The sequence below is a fragment of the Nycticebus coucang genome, chromosome 19 (assembly GCF_027406575.1).
Source record: "Nycticebus coucang isolate mNycCou1 chromosome 19, mNycCou1.pri, whole genome shotgun sequence".
In the NCBI taxonomy this organism is placed as follows: Eukaryota; Metazoa; Chordata; class Mammalia; order Primates; family Lorisidae; genus Nycticebus; species Nycticebus coucang.
Window position 1 is genome coordinate 11,437,745 of NC_069798.1, and position 5,512 is coordinate 11,443,256.

The 5,512-nt window shown below is 41.8% G+C and overlaps 1 pseudogene across 1 annotated transcript; it reads right to left on the minus strand.

Annotated features, from left to right (window-relative positions):
* Positions 1-993: 993 nt before the first annotated feature.
* Positions 994-4,032, minus strand: LOC128572016 (caprin-1-like; annotated as a pseudogene). Its single transcript, XR_008376023.1, has 2 exons — positions 2,616-4,032; positions 994-1,669 (listed from the first exon to the last, which is right to left on the minus strand). The product of XR_008376023.1 is annotated as a caprin-1-like (transcript).
* Positions 4,033-5,512: the final 1,480 nt, after the last annotated feature.

The following is a 5,512-nucleotide window of genomic DNA, read 5'->3' on the forward strand; positions in this document are numbered from 1 at the left end:
TTTTCCTTTAAAAAAAAAAAAAAACTTTCAAATTGCAGGAAAAACATGTGACCAAGAGTGTTATGATTATCCATTAGAGATTTTCTTCAGTACCTGTACCAATTTAGGTGACAATACAGCAAGATCCAAGGTTTAGTGACAGACGATGTGCATGTCATAAGGAATGATATACGCTACCAATCCTTACAGAGGTCATTGTCTAAAAGAAACTGTTAAGTGTTCAAAAGGTTATCTAAATACTTCACATCAAGTACAGGAGCGGCCATTCAGATAATATCCCATATTTGTTGCATATTTTTCAAAAAGTGCCAATCAAAGCCCAATTTTGCATTTTGGCTTTGTTGTATACAGTATCAGCTGGTAAAAAGCAACTTACATGTCTTTTTAACCACAGTCGTTTGGCCAGACGTATGGTGCCGTGTCAAAGCTGTTAGCCAGCCTCACATGTGTGATTAAGGACCCATGCATAATTTGGTATGCACCTAACCGTTCGTTCAATGCTCTGATTTGGAAAAGCTGTGAAATGCAGTTGTTCTGCCAAACCACACTCCACTCTTTCCATCTTCCTTTCAAGGGAAATATTTTAGTTTTGTCAATTACCGTTGAATAACTCTAGGGCTGATTTGTAGATTTTATCCAATGTCAAAAAAGACAATCTTGCTTTTTTCAAGCCACTTCTAATAACTATGGAGATATTTATCACCCTCCAAAGTATATCATGTTTTACTCCTAAGCAAGGGTGAGGAATCTGAGAATCATGTGCAAGGCTCAAGATGACGCTTAGGACAGAACATGCAGAGTAAAAATAGTTTCCTTCCATATCCAGGTAATATAAAGCTGACAATTATAGTCCTGTCTTTATGGGATGAAAACAGTCCCTTTACAATAAGTCTCCTGAAAGGGAGAACAAATAGATAATAACTCTTCTGGTAACATATTATGGTACACTGGCCAGTGTGTTTTTGGCGATTAAACATAATCCTGTGAATCAGATTAATTCACTTGCTGAGTGTTCATTTGCGGCATCTCTCTGTTGGGTCTTGGGGGCCCTCCACGACCTTGTGGGGCTCCCCGTGGTCCACTCTGCCCAGAGCCTCGCTTGAAATTCTACTGATATCCATCCCGCTGATAGCCAGAGTAGTCCCGGGGAGCACTGAACTGAGACTGTGTATAACCACTGTTTGGAGTGTTAGAGAATGAAGGGCGGTAACCATCATATCCTCCTCTGAATCCATTTGCAGGGCCCCGAAATCCATTCATCAAGCCTCTAGCACCATGAGAGCCTCCACGAGATACACCACGGCTACGTGGAAATCCGGTGTTCTGCAGAGGAGGCTGCTGGTGGTTCCCAGTCACTTGACGAGACTGGTCCTGGGAACCATGATAAGTGCCAACCACTGTTTGAAGCTGTTCTTGCTGAAGCTCTGTTTGTTCTACTTGGTGAGGCTGACTACAAAAGCTCTGGTTATAACTGGCCTGATACAGATTCTGTTGTTTTAAAATTTCTGGTTCATTAACAGGAGGAACTGGGGCATTCATATTAAACACCGTTTGCATGGATTGGAATGGAGCTGCATTTACATTAATTCCACTGCTATGTAAAGGTTTGCTAGTCCCAGCCTGGAACACCTGGGACTGAGAAGCAGCATGAAGGGATTATGATGCTGTTGTCTGGTCTGTATTTATTTTATTTATTTATTTATTTATTTATTTTTATTGTTGGGGATTCATTGAGGGTACAATAAGCCAGGTTACATTGATTGCAATTGTTAGGCAAAGTCCCTCTTGCAATCATGTCTTGCCCCCATAAAGTGTGACACACACCAAGGCCTCACCCCCCTCCCTCCGTCCCTCTTTCTGCTTTTCCTCCCCACACCATAACCTTAATTGTCATTAATTGTCCTCATATCAAAATGGAGTACATAGGATTCATGCTTCTCCATTCTTGTGATGCTTTACTAAGAATAATGTCTTCCACTTCCATCCAGGTTAATACGAAGGATGTAAAATCTCCATTTTTTTTTAATAGCTGAATAGTATTCCATGGTATACATATACCACAGCTTGTTAATCCATTCCTGCGTTGGTGGGCATTTAGGCTGTTTCCACATTTTGGCGATTGTAAATTGAGCTGCAATAAACAGTCTAGTACAAGTGTCATTATGATAAAAGGATTTTTTTCCTTCTGGGTAGATGCCCAGTAATGGGATTGCAGGATCAAATGGGAGGTCTAGGTTGAGTGCTTTGAGGTTTCTCCATACTTCCTTCCAGAAAGGTTGTACTAGTTTGCAGTCCCACCAGCAGTGTAAAAGTGTTCCCTTCTCTCCACATCCACGCCAGCATCTGCAGTTTTGAGATTTTGTGATGTGGGCCATTCTCACTGGGGTTAGATGATATCTCAGGGTTGTTTTGATTTGCATTTCTCTAATATATAGAGAAGATGAACATTTTTTCATGTGTTTGTTAGCCATTCGTCTGTCATCTTTAGAGAAGGTTCTATTCATGTCTCTTGGCCATTGATATATGGGATTGTTGACCTTTTTCATGTGGATTAATTTGAGTTCTCTATAGATCCTAGTTATCAAGCTTTTGTCTGATTGAAAATATGCAAATATGTCTGGTTTGTATTTAAAGAGATGGTTGCCTGAATCTGATCAATTGGTTCCTTTTGTGGTCGTTGCTCTGTAGCATGAGAAGGCTGGCACAAAGGTTGAGATGCTGTGTACCCCTCACTTGTAGATGAAACTAAAGGAACCTGTGTAGCTTCTGGCTGTACAGGAACTTGGTTAGGTTGAGCAAGTCTGGATTCAGAATGAACTGACCAGCTGGGGCATGTCCATGTTTTGTGTTGGATTCATTGGCTGGGCAGATACAATGGCAGGATCAAGTGTCTGATTTTCAAAATCCAGCATTGAATCCTGTATGAAATTATAGGGCCCCTGCATTTGTGCCATAAGGTCCTGTACTCGCTGTCTTCTCACAAGGGGATCTGCCTGAGCCACTGGAGTCAAAGAGTGAGGCTCTGGTACTGAAGAGGATGCAGCTTGAGGTTGCTGCTGGAGCGAGTTTACCACCTCAACTGTTTCAACTGTCCATTCATCTACCTGCTCCTTTTCACCACTGCTGAATTGTGTTTCTGCCATAAATTGTCTATTTACATACTCTGTTGATTCAACTTCACTTTGTTCAGTGTATTCTTCTGCTGGCTCAGGTTCAGCTTCAGCTACCTGGTCTTCAACTGTAGGTGCTGAGGCTGCCTCTTCTAACTCACACAAACCATTCTGGTGGTGGTGGGTGCTATCAAAGTAGTTTGACTGAAAAACACCCTCAACAATTTCCTTTGTAAGTGGTTCCACACACAGATTTTTCCTTCCCTTCCAGCAAGTCCCACAGGCGAATGGAGGCATGTTCATATTGCTCATTCAACCTCAAGTTCATGTCCCGTTCAGGATCTACTAACTTGTAGAATTCATCCAACAATGACAATTCCTCTTCAGATAATATTGGTACTCCATTCAAACCTTATTTCAGGTCAGTTCGTATTTCATCATCTCCCAATTTGTCCAAAACATATTGCAGTTCAAGCACAGTTTTTAAACGTTTCTGTTCGGCTTCTTCTCTCATAAGCTGTTCCCGATGTGCTGTCTTCTTTAATGTTTTCTGAATATCTTGACTTAATGCCTTGAAACTCCTCTGTAGTTCTTTTGCAAACTGCAAGTTATTTGTGACTTCCTGGTACTTAGACACAGCATCCAGCTGATCTTGATTAAGCCTTTCCCCTTTGTTCATTTGTTCCTGATAATCATCAAGCTTACCCTTTTTCTTCTCCAGGTTCCTAAGTTTCTTGTCGATCACCCCGAGAATCTGCTTCATGGCCTCGGTCTGGACAGTACCGGGGCCGGTTGCCGGGTGCTGAGAAGCTGGCGCAGCTGCCCGGGCTCTTGCCACCGCCTCACTCCCGGAGGAACCCAACGGCAGTGGAGGTCTGGACGACTTGCTGCTGCTTCCGCTGTGGCTGGTGGCCGAGGGCATCTTTAGACCATAAAGGAAGAGAAGAAAAAGCGGGAGGAAGGACAAGAGCAGCGAGTCAGGAGACAGACGGGGCCAGACGCAGGACGGGAGTCTGCGCGAACGTCTTTTCTTCCATTCTTGAGATACTTTGCTAAGAATATGTTCCAGCTCCATCCATGTAAACATGAAAGTGGTAAAGTCTCCATCTTTCTTTAAGGCTGCATAATATTCTATGGTGTACATAATAGCAGCCTCTTTCTATGCACTCCTATCCCAAGGCATAAAAGTTATAAAAGGTAGTGCGTTTATCTCCTGGTTTGAGCTGCCTGCAAGTTAAGTAGTGCCCAGTTTAATCTTAACAAGAAACCTATGAAGTGGGTATTACATCACTATTCTACAGAAGAAGAGCTGGTCTGAGAAAGCCCACTCATTTTTTTTTGCAGTCACCAAGGACCCTCTGATTCTAGTGCCTTTGCAGACAGCAAGTAACAAGAATGAGGTGGTGGTAATGATAGGAAATGAGGTCCAGACAGAAGGAAAAGAAGAGCCCCGGACAAAGGTCACAGGAAGACAGCAGAAGTACAGCCTGCCTACAGCTGGGCCTCCACACTCCATCTTCAGACCTGCTCTGGCAAAGACAGTGTAACCCATGCACCACGCATCCCCTTCTGCTGACTTGATTTAGCTCTAACATGCCAAGTTCAAGCTGCCGCTTGAGTCATGATTATTTAGCATTCAGTACTTACTCATATCTCTTAACACATTCATGTTCTGAAATCTTTTTTTGATTTTGTTGGTTCATGTTGAAGTTCAAATCTGAAGTCAACACTCTAAAGTCATTTTTCCTGATATGTGAAGAGAGCCAGTGCTGCTATTAGAACCCGGTCCATGTCTTCCGTCATGGCTGTTAGCATACACTGATTAGAGAGTCTTCAAAGAGACTCCACGAGAGATATAATTTAATCATATCCATTTCATGCATTTGTAATGCAGCTAGACCTATCCATAACTATGACTGTGACCTCTAAATGAAGTTAACCAAAACTTATATCTCAAATAAAGAAGATGGACTTAAAATTCATCCTATAATTTGATAATAAAGAGAGAAAAGTAAGAAAAACACTAGAATTGCCTTTGTGCAGAAAACTTCTCTTACAAATGAGTCTCTTAAAAAAAAATCCAAATTTTTGGTATTGCCTAAAATGCCAATGACAAGCCTACTCAATATACTGGTATACCTCTAAATTTAAACTCAGCATTTTGACACTGTTTAGTATTTTATAATGAGACCATTACAAAATTCCAAAAGTTCTGGACATCTATTGTTGAACATACTTAACACTACTGACTTGTATACTTAAAAAAATGGTTGACTTGAGTTAAAAAACAGAGTCTTACTCAGTTGCCCTGGGGTTGAGTCTCATGGTGTTATAGCTCACAGAAACCTTAAACTCTTGGGCTCAAGCAATCCTCTTGCCTCAGCCTCTGGAATAGCTGGGAG